General features: G+C 40.1%; 2 pseudogenes; both read left to right on the plus strand.

Moving 5' to 3' along the window:
* Positions 1-260: 260 nt before the first annotated feature.
* LOC148729939 (E3 ubiquitin-protein ligase TRIM71-like) lies at positions 261-3,891 on the plus strand (annotated as a pseudogene).
* A 2,561-nt stretch (positions 3,892-6,452) lies between these two features.
* Positions 6,453-7,391, plus strand: LOC148729940 (uncharacterized; annotated as a pseudogene).
* The last annotated feature ends 4,378 nt before the right edge of the window (positions 7,392-11,769 follow it).

Here is an 11,769-nt window from a genome sequence, read left to right on the forward strand (position 1 = left end):
GTCTACAGCAACAAAGTAGTGAGCATCAAAATGAGCAAGGTCACGGTAAACTTACATGATTCTAAGAAATGTCGCTTGTCAATTACTATATTTATTTAATCGCGTGCTCCCCCGTCAAATCCCCTGACTACGACCACTAGTTATTACGACTTCGCATAAAAAAACACCCATTCTTTCAAGAAATTTCAAGTTAACACTGCAATAGCGTCTAGTTCTTCTTTCAACAACGCTCTTCCAAACACCCTCAAGTAAACTTCGCAAATGGTCGAGGCCATACTGACGATCAGCGTATCTTCCCAAAACCTGTCCACCATCTGATTGAAAACATGTTTGTCCTTTACTGACAGCTACACAGTGAGCCTTGAAATGTGCGACGTGAAAGTAAACTTACACGATTTGATTCTCAGAAATCTCGCTTGTCAATCACGTCTCCAGGCATCGCATGTGATTGGTCAAGATTTATGGTATTTTTGTCGCAAGGCAGCGCTGTTTCATTAGGCGTTTTTGGTACGTGAAGCAAAAGCCTTCCTTTTAACCCATTAATCATGGATATCAAAGCCTTGCTTGACAATCTTCGTGAAGAGGTTTCCTGTTCCGTGTGTATGACCACATTTACTCTACCCAAGCAGCTGCCATTTCTACACAGTTTCTGCCTTCACTGTTTAGCAGGAATTCAAAGAAACAGTGGCCGCCATGATGTCATAACGTGTCCTGAGTATCGCAAGGAGAGCCAAGTCCCTGGTGGAAACCTTAAAGATCTGCCCACTAACTTTTGGCATCAACAGTTTACTAGATGTGCTGGCCATAAGGGAGTGCAGTTCTACAGGAGTCAAGTGCAGAAACTGCGACAAAAGAAGAGTGCAAAGTTTCTAATGTTTTCAGTGCTGTGCATTCTGGTGTGAAGAGTGCATTACTGTGCATAACTTACTCCGAGAAAACAAAGAACACCGAGTACTTGCGCTGAAAGATTTTGAAGATCAAGACATTGAAGATGTCATGAAGCGACCAGCATTTTGTTCACGACAAGGCCACGAAAAGAAAAAGTTTAAATTCTTCTGTGTGAAATGTGAAGAAACCGTTTGTTCTTCATGCGTTGTAACCGCTCACGATGGACATGTTAAAGTATTATTAGAAGAAGCGGTCAAGGAAAAGAAATCGCTGGTCATGTCCACGATTGAATCCAACAAAGCAAAAGCACAAAGGATGAGAAACAAAATCTTGAAACTTAACGAGAGTTGTCATAACATCGAAGCAAACGTTGCCAAAGTAAAAAGAAGCGCACAACAGTTTGCAGAAAGCATGATCGCTGTTATTGAAGCCAAGAAACAGGAAATCATTAATGAAGCGGATCATGAGGCGCAACAATCCCAGGAACGTTTGCGAATACAAAGGATCGAAATGGAACAGAAAGTTCCATTTCGATCCTTTGTATTCTTCGATTCTTCAATTAATCTTCGAGGAAAACGAAGCCTTAAAGGCAAAAACAATACATGGAGGAATCGGCCGTGTATTTACCTCTGAGTCCAAAGCGGATCAGTCGACTACTGAGGGAAAAGGACTCATTGAAGCGATTATTGGAATTCAAGCGAACTTTGTTTTAACAACAAAAAATGCCAAAAGACAACAATGTTACGAAAAGCGTGACCGAGCAACTGCGGAAATAAAAAATCATGAAGGCCATGACTGTGCAACAGAAGTGCGAGTGAAAGATAACCACGATGGTAGCTACAAAGTCAGTTATTTTGCCGAAGAAACCGGAAGATGGCAGGTAGTAGTCAAAGTGAATGAGGAAGAAGCTCGAGGCAGTCCTTTCTCGGTTGAAGTTTCACCCAGATAATTCAGACCCATGTTATCTTTTGGACAACAAGGCTCGTCTCCTGGAATGTTAAATAAACCCTGGGGAGTGGCAGTGAATGAACGTGATGAAATTGCAGTGACTGAGAAAGATAACCACAGGGTTCAGGTATTCAGTAGCGATGGAACTTACTTAAGATCTTTTGGTAGTAAAGGTGATAAACAGTGTGAGTTCAACTGGCCTGCTGGGATAGCTTTTGATATATAAAAACAAGAACATTGTAGTGGTGGACTGTCTTAACCACCGTGTTCAATTGCTCAGTGAGCAGGGTGAGTACCTGAGCCAGTTTGGTGGTGAAGGAAATCTTGATCACCAGCTGTATGGTCCTCTCGGCTTATCTGTAGAGAACGACGGAACTATAATTATTACTGATTCATACAACAAATTAATCAAGATCTTTTCTCCTAAAGACCATTATTTTTGTAAATTCGGGGGTGAGGGTTCTTTAACCTCTCCCTTTCACTGTATACAGTATGAAAAATATCTGATAGTGTCAGACGTAGATGAACATTGTATCAAAGTGTTTGAGAGAAATGGTAATTTTTTGTACAAATTTGGAAAGAAGGGGGATGGGGATGGGGAGTTCAATAACCCTCATTGTTTCTAAGTTAACAAGGCAGGACACCTGATGGTCTGTGATGCATTGAACCACAGAGTTCAGGTATTTGATCTTAGCGGAAAGTTTATGACAAAATTTGGAATAAAAGGGGACAATAAAGGAGAAATTAATCTTCCTACCTCTACCGCATTGCTCAGCGATGGTCGAATAGTTGTGTCAAATTATGGTAACCATCGCATTGAAATAATTGAATAGACTAACATCAATATGGCTTAAAAGATTTGAATAAATTGTATGCAACGTTCAAACATGAAACTGCTTTCGACAAGTGATGTATATTCTCGGTAAGAATCTTCTGAATGGTCAGTGGAACTACAAAACAACCAATCACATCACAAATTTCAGAAATTGCTCATTAAAACCCTTTCCTTGAACTCCCAAGATCTGATTGGTCAATTCTCTCGTCTGGCTGTTACACATTTCTTTGTGAATTAGTTTTGAGAACTTGGTGTTAGATCAAGATAATAAGTTCTACCTGATAACTTTGAGTATTGAGGAACTTTTAAATCTTCTTCTGGAATTTTGGTCTTATTATTAACAGACGTTCCGACTGAAACCATTGGTCTTCATCAGTGTAGTTTGTCACGTGGTAGATCACTCTCACGTGAAAAACGTCGGGAAACGAAGACGAGGGCCCGGTCTCAAGTCTGAGACAGTGAGAGAACCGGAGTCCCCCCTTTCTTTTCAGGGTTGGGTCCTCTACCCTTTCCTATATCGCTTCTTTTATCCGCACGGTCTCAAGTGTGAGACAGAGAGAACTGGAGTCCCCCCTTTCTTTTCCCATATCGCTTCTTCCCACTCCCTCATTCCCCGACGTTTGTCACGTGATAATGCTCTACCACGTGACAAACTACACTGGTGAAGACCGATAGTTTCAGTCGAAACGTCTGTTAATAATTAAGACCAAAATTCCAAAAATTTTCTACTTGATAAGTTTGAGTATTCTCATTACCTGTTTGCTGGATAATGTATGGATATCACAGGGAGAAGTTACATGTTAATCACTTCTGGGAGTTTAAGGGTCACACTAAGTGTGATCTGTCAGTCAGCCTGGTCAATAAGCTCTTTAAGGTCAATAATTACACAAGTCTTAAAACTTTTGTTTGATCATGATCAAGTCTTATAATATAACAAGAATATGAAATACCAAATCATTAATTGTATTAAGAGGTATAGCTTTAAGTAATGTTACATTTAAGATAAAGAAATTGTACAGCCTTAGTTATTTGCTCGAATGTTTCCACCATGCTTAGCCGGGAACCTAGTACTCCTGAGTTAAACCAGTGGAGCAAATGGACTGCTTTTCAACATTTAATTTAGTAAAATTTTGTTTCTGCATATACAAGTATGCAATATAAAATTGTAAATAATCAAAATGTAAAAATATGTCAATAAAACGGTTGTGATTGTTCTTAAACTTTGCAGTATAATAAGTATTTGATAAAAACAAAGAAGGTTGATTCTAAACTTTCTGAGTGATTTTTGAGCAGTTTACTAGGAGTGGTTGTACATTCACCCGCTAAAATATATGTGTTTCACCAGCCGAGAGGTTCGTATTGGGAATAACTGTGCCCGAGGTCTTGGATACCGCCCGAGGCCGTAGGCCGAGAGCGGTACTCAAGACAGAGGGGACAGTTTTTTCCCATTACGGACCGACCTATGCGGGTGAATAACATTTTTATTTTTTTCTAATACATCACTACCCTCCGAGCAGAGCCTTTCCTTCTTTTCTTAAAGCTTCTTCTTTTCTTCTTTTAACCCCCAAAGGAAAAAGGTTCTGTCGACATCCTATTGCTGCTTTGAAATGTCGAAAGCCCAAAACTTCGGGCTACTCAAGCCGGTTTTGCCTCCAGTCAAACCGGTTTTGGTGTGCACTTCTTTGTTTTTCATGTAAACAGATGACCACATCGGCGCCCGGTACAAACGCAATATGGCGTCAATCGTGCGAAGGGAGCGTGAAAAGGATCAGTTTTTAGGCAACCGCCACGCATGTTCAAACGAGCAACAACAGGATGTCGGCAGAGCCTTTTTCCCTTTTCGATTCGAGGACGGGTTAAAAAGGCTCTGCTCGCAGGGTAATACATAACAAAATGATTGCCAAAAGAACCCGAATGATTTAGAGCTACAATTACGAGTTTAATTAAAGGAAAATTCTCCATAAACTTAACAATTTGTTAGCAAGTAGATGATAAAGAATACAGACGTTATTCAAATCAAAGAGAAGCTTTTACTGAAATATTTCCAATTTGCAAATGTAACTGAAAAGGGTTCCGAGCAGACTTTGAAACATTTTTTGACAAGTAACTCTCACCATATGACACCTGTCAATTGAAGGAGAAAAAAATCGTAAGCTTTGTATTAAACAACACATGACTGTGACAAACACCACACGAGTTAAATAACAATGCGACGATCTTCTCGTTAAAAAAAAAAGAAAAAAACACTCAGAGACCTTAGAGATAGTATTGTCTATTTCCAACGACGATTAGTCTTCGAATATTTAGCTCTGTTCCGTTTTAAAATGTCACGGAAAGTCAAATTTTAAGTGAATGCAAATGTGTGTTTTGAGTTGTTAGTCTGCTTTTTCGTTTTCTGCAATGGTATGTGTAGATCTGTCTTTCTTCGACTAAAAAGCTGAAGTCAGTGAGACTCTTTCCAGCTGGACACAAGGGGATTAAGTGCGACTTGTATTCATCGAATTCCTCTGATTTCTGATGGGAAATTTACGGTAGAAATGTCCAAATCAAGGGATTTGCAAAGAATAGGCGAAAGTGTATTTATAGAAGAAATCAAAACTTCGCTCAACGTTTCACAAAGGAACAATTTCTGTTGAAGAATTCAGATATTAACGAAAATGAGAGTCGCATTGATTAACGTAATTGTTAGCTGCAACCACCTCTCGTTGTAACTTTCTGAGCTACTTTTTGTAAAGGATTATTAAATAAAAAATTGTTTTTGGGCCACGTTTCAATCGTTTTAAAAAAAAATTTAGTACCACCAGAATTATTTCGAAATCAATTTTTGCAGAAAAACCAATTTGAAAGTGATTTGAGAGCGAGAGAGAATAAAGAATGAATGTTATTTATCGCCAAAGGTCATGACCGAAGTCTTTGCTCAAAAATTATGCTCGGCCGGCAAAATGAGATATATTATAACATAACCAAAGTAAAGCGCGCGCTCTTATTGGTCAATTTAGCGTCCCCCATTTGCCCATGGGTGTACGCTGCTGACGTGAGCAAATGGAAAGACTATTTTTCCGCGCGCGCTTGTTTTTTCTGGTCGCGTAAGATTTGTTAAATAAAAGGGAACTCTTTAGGTACAATGTATCAATGTTATGTTATAAAACAAATGGTAAACACCACAGCGTACACTATTGAGCTATGGATGCACTTGGTAGGTTTGCTAAGCACTCAAGAAGCTAGAGTCGCTCTCGGCTATCGCCTCGAGCGACTCTTACGCTTCTTTCGTGCTTAGCAACCTCCCGCGTGCATCCATAACTCAATAGTGTACGCTGTGGTGTTTACCATTTGTTAATTTGTAAAAAACTGCAGCGAAGCTTGAGATGTTCTGCAAAGTGACTCGAGCAAAACGCAGACCTTCAAACCCTCACGGTTTGACCGGCGGTGAGACTCACGGTTTAGGATGCCAACTCGCGGTCTCACGGTTTTGCCTCTTAATCTCACGGTGAAGCAGAAACCCTTACAAATGTCAAACAATACCGGAAGGTGTAAAGTAATATCCAGAAGTCTTTGCTCATAACAGCCGAATTTAGCAAAACTAATCTGTGAAGAAATGGCAGTTAGGGTGGGCCTCAGTCTTCAGCCGTGGGTGTCTCGGTGCGCCCGCGATCCTCCCCACCACCAGAGGATCGCGGGCGCACAGAGACACCGACGGTTGGAGACTGAACCTAAGTGCCAGTCCCAGCAGTCCAAGTGCGCTTAGGTCTCTGGGAAAGCTTCTTCAAACACAAATTTCAAAATGGCTACCCGTCCAGCACTCGAGAGTAAAAAAGGTTCTCCAAATGACTCAGACACTGATACTTCGGAACCTCAGCCATCTGCTGCGAAGAAAAGGAAATCAGCTACCCTTGGAGCAGCTAAGTATCGTTCAACATTTAAGATTGAATGGAGTAACTTATTGACCACTTTCAAAAATGGCTGCCGGATTAATATTCTTTTGTTTAAATTTAAATTAGCCTTTCTGGCCTCGCTTGAGATAATGTATTCTTTTGGATTTTGTACTGGAGAACGAGGCCAGAAAGGCTAATTTAAATTCAAACAAAATAATATTAATCCGGCAGCCATTTATGAAAGTGGTCTATATCCCGTGAAAGTAGTAAGAAACGACATGCATTCTTTTTATTGTGTGCCTTGTCTCAAGATAATACGGTGTGACCACCAGGGTCTAAAAGACGTGAAAGATCATTGTAGTACAGAATCTCACAAGTTACTGACGAAAGCAGCAAATACTCAGCCATCAGTAGCGGGCATGTTTGGTTCAGGTGAGAGCATTAAACAAAGTCTTACCAGAGCGAAGTCGTAACAACCAATTTTCTAATCCAACATAACCTCCCGCTTGCAACTTCAGATCACCTTAGGCCACTCTTTAGGGCAATATTTCCGGACAGCGAAATTGCTAAGCAGTATGGATGTGCAAGAACAAAGACTATGGCTATCATCAATAAGGCCCTGGGACCACATTGTTACAGCTATGTTGTACAGCACTGTCAGAAACATCCATTCAGCATTGGGATTGATGGGTCAAGTGATACAGATGTTGAAAAGATGAATCCAGCAGCAGTAAGAATTTTTGATGTAGAAAGAGCCAAAACTGTTACATCTCATTTTTATCACATGTGTGTGACAAGTGGCAGGGATGCGTCAAAGGCACAGACTCTTTTTGGTGTTGTCTAGGAAAAGTTAGAGAATGATGAGATACCATGGACTCAAGTTGTCAGCCTTTCAGTAGATAACACTAATTTAATGGTGGATGCTCAAAATTCTTTGGCATCCCGCTTCAAAGAAAAAATTCATTTCAGACCTATGTATTGGGATGCCCTTGCCATTTGGCGCACATTGCAGCAAGTAGAGCGCATGACGAATTTGCAAATATTATAGGAATACGTGTAGAAGAGCTTCTCGTTGATCAGTATTACTGGTTTGAGAAAAGCACAAAACGGAAAGGGATCTTAATTGAGTACATGCAGCTTTGCAACCAGGAATATGGTAAGATGCTGGAGCATTCTTCTACAAGGTGGCTTTCTTTAGAACGCTGCATTCAACGCACACTTGAGAAGTATACTGGATTGAAGTCATACTTTCTGAGCGAAGATGCTGATGAAGCAAGATTCAAGAGGTTACAAAAAGCCTTTGAAAATCCACTGACAGAAGTTTCTCCGTTTTTTCATGATGATTTTGAGGATCAAGACATCGAGGATGTCTTAAAGCGACCAGCATTTTGTTCACGACAAGGCCACGAAAAGAAAAGATTGAAATTCTTCTGTGTCGAATGTGAAGAAACAGTTTGCTCTTCAGGCGTTGTAACCGCTCACGATGGACATGTTAAAATACTGTTGGAAGAAGCGTCCAATGAAAAGAAATTGCAAGTCATGTCCATAATTGAATCCAACAAGGCAAAAGCGCAAAGAATGAGAAACAAAATCTCGAAACTTGACGAGAGTTGTCATAACATCGAAGCAAACGTTGCCAAAGTAAGAAGCGCGTAACAGTTTGTAGAAAGCATGATCGCTATTATTGAAGCCAAGAAACAGGAAATCTTTAATGAAGCGGATCATAAGGCGCAACAACCCCTGAAACGTTTGCTAACGCAAAGGATCGAGATGGAACAGAAAGTCAAAATGATCGAAACAGCCGTCAAAAAAGCTGAAACGGTTTTAAAACGAAGTACAAACGTAGAGCTCGCAAAGTTAGATGAGACAATGGGCACAATCATTTCGAATGAAGGCGATGATGAGCGCGAAGAACTAAACTGTGACCTTGAAGGTCTGCGTCAATTAATCTTCGAGGAAAACGAAGCCTAAAAGGCAAAAACAATTCAAGAAGGGATCGGCCGTGTATTTACCTTTCGACCCAACGAAACCAAGGCGCATCAGTCAATTGCTGAAGGAAAAGGACTCACCGAAGCGATTGTTGGAATTGAAGCGAACTTTGTTTTACTAACAAAAAATGCTAAAGGACAAAAATGTTGCAAAAAGCGTGACCGAGTAACTGTGGAAATAAAACATTAACACAGCCATTACTGTGTAACATAAGTGTAAGTGAAAGATAGCAACGATGAAAGCTACAAAGTCAGCTACTTTGCCAAGGAAACCGGAAGATGCAAGGCCGTTGTCAAAGTGTACGAAGCAGCAGTTCACGGCAGTCCTTTCTCGGTTCAAGTTTCACCCAGACAATTCAGACCCGTGTTATCCTTAAGTCAACAAGGTTCGTCTCCTGAAATGTTACGCAATCCCTGGGGAGTGGCAGCGATTGAACGTAATGAAATGGCAGTGACCGAGACAGATAACCACGGGGTTCAGGTATTCAGTAGCGATGGAACTTACTTAAGATCCTTTGGTAACAAAAGTGACAAACAAGGAGAGTTCAACTGGCCTGCTGGGATAGCTTTTGATAGAAACAGTAATATTATAGTGGTGGACAATGGTAACCACCGTGTTGAATTGTTCAGTGAGCAGGGTGAGTACCTGAGTCAGTTTGGGGGTAAAGGAAATCTTGATCACCCGCTGTTTAATCCTCTTGGCTTATCCGTATAGCCGACGGAAATATAATCATTGCTGATTCAGACAACAAATTAATCAAGATCTTTTCTCCTGAAGGCCATTATTTAAGTAAATCCGGGGGTGAGGGTTCTCTTACCTGTCCTTCTCACTGTATACAGTCTGGAAAATATCTCATAGTGTCAGACTCAGTGAACATTGTATCAAAGTGTTTTATAGAAATGGTAATTTTTTGTACAAATTTGGAAAGAAGGGGGAGGGGGATGGGGAATTCAACAAACCTCGTGGTTTGTCAATTAACAAGGCAGGACACCTGCTGGTCTGTGATTCATTGAATTTCAGAGTTCAGGTATTTGATCTTAGTGGAAAGTTTATAAGAAAGTTTGGATCAAAGGGGGAGAAGAGAGGAGAATTTAATCCGCCTGTCTCTACTGCTGTACTACGAAAACGAACACCCTGCAGTAGCCAAAAGAATTGCTTACTTTTTAAGGAAAATTTTCCAGCAGAGAAAGCTTAACGACTGTCAGAATCTATTTTAGCAACGAAATACAGTAGAAATCGATCATTTATTGACAGAACACAAGAGTCGTTTTTCCCGTACAGAACGCGTTCTCTGTTATTCTGTGACGCAATGCTAACTATAAATCAAAGGCGGCTGGCGTTGGAATTCTGCCTGCTGTTCCAGAATAATAATATGTGTGGTAAGTTTACCCGAGGAAACCCTCGAGAATATCAACACAAAATTGGCTCGCATAGCGAAACAGAACACTGACAAGACGGGCCGTATAATAATACGGGCAGTACAATAATACGGGCAGTATAATAATAGGAAGAAACGCGTGAAGTGTAATGTATTATATTACTAAGCGTTGTTACTGTTTAATGCGCGTTTAACTTGTAATTTCTACGGTTTTCTGTTTACAGGGTCTTCGTTTTCGTACTTCGAAAACGAAGACCGGGTCTTAGGTCTTCGTTTTCGAAAAAATACACGCGAGTAACGAGTGACTTTGTGATGTGTTCAGGTGTGTGTGTAATTCAAGCATGATAATTAATCATTGTGCGGAGTTGGTGTTTTAGAAACCCTTCCTTCAGAGATGCAGTGTTGGGTTAGGAGGGAGTGAGTAGATGGAGTGTGAGAAGAAAGGCAGCCTGGATGAGGCAGTAAGATAGGAGAAATACTCGCGAGTTATTTGTGACTCTGTGATATGTTCAGGTGTGTATGGGCATGATAACAAAACATCAAGTTGTGCGGAGTCGGTGTTTTATAAACCCTTCGTTCAGAGATGCAGTGTTAACAGTGAATGTTGGGTTGGGAGGGAGAAACAGATGGAGTGTGAGAAGGAAAGGCAGTCTGGGCGAGGCAGTAAAAGGAATGTTGAGAGATAGGAGAAAAAATTTAGAGCTTTTTCGAAGAGGTCACAATCTTCCTTAACACCTTCAAGAAAATGATGGTCAGTCTCTTTTCTAACACATTGTTCATTATCTGATTGAAAACATGTCTGTCTCAAGTGACACGGCTATACACTGAGCTTTGAATGTCCGAAATCAACCTAAACTTACACAATTCTCAGAAATCTTGCATGTCAAATATGCCATCAGGCGTTTCATGTAATTGGTCAATATTAATAGCATCTCAAACAGAAAACTTTAAGGTTATTTAACAGATATTTGGCGTCACGTTAGTTGCTAATTATGCCTCGATCGTCGATCGCAGTGTTAGTCTGCGAGTTTTTTTGCACTGTGTTCTAAAAGGAAATTCAACTTTACACAAAACAAGAGTGAAAAAATGGGAAAAGAAACTGATGACATCCATGATAAGCAATTTTATGCTGCTTCAGGTTAGTTCCATTTTCCTCTTGTTCTGATGTACGAAATCAAACATGTGTGAAGGGACAAGTAACCAAAAATTCTAAAACCACTAATTATAAGGAGAGATAAGAAGTTCATCCCACATTAAGACCACCACGTTCTTCTCACCAGTGACTAAAGAATCAGGTATTTTGCTCATCATCAAACGAGAAAAGAACATTTTTACAATTAAACTGGCTGGAAAAGCAAAACTGAAAAGTGAAGGAATGGGAGAGAGTTGTTGAAGTGGAAGGAACAGAAAGAGGTCAGGGAGAGAGGAGGATTTCGGTTTCACTTCACAATTATTCGGAATGAAATTTTACGGATGTTTTTACGTCTATGTTTTGCACAGTAAATCCCCAACCAAGCTCGAGTTAACGCTTCTGTCAATGGCGTCGAGTGATAAAATGTCAAAGCGAATTTTGTTTTTCGCTTATTTCATGTGTTCCTCCGTTTCCAGCGGGACCAAAGTACTAAACAAACGTGATTTGCGATTTGCCATATTCAATTTCAGTGAAAATTTACAGAACATTTTTGAAATAGGATTAAAAAAAGGAGTGATCGAACAAAGATCGCTCTTGAATAAAAAGTATTTAGTAATAAAAAATTTGGAGACACGTTTTTGTTGTTTACATGTAAAACTAGCTACTGTCAAAATTTGAGAGCAATCGAACAAATTCCCTTTGACTTGTAGCTCTTAAAAGGTAAATC

Source organism: Stylophora pistillata, chromosome 5 (assembly GCF_964205215.1).
Source record: "Stylophora pistillata chromosome 5, jaStyPist1.2, whole genome shotgun sequence".
Classification (NCBI taxonomy): Eukaryota; Metazoa; Cnidaria; class Anthozoa; order Scleractinia; family Pocilloporidae; genus Stylophora; species Stylophora pistillata.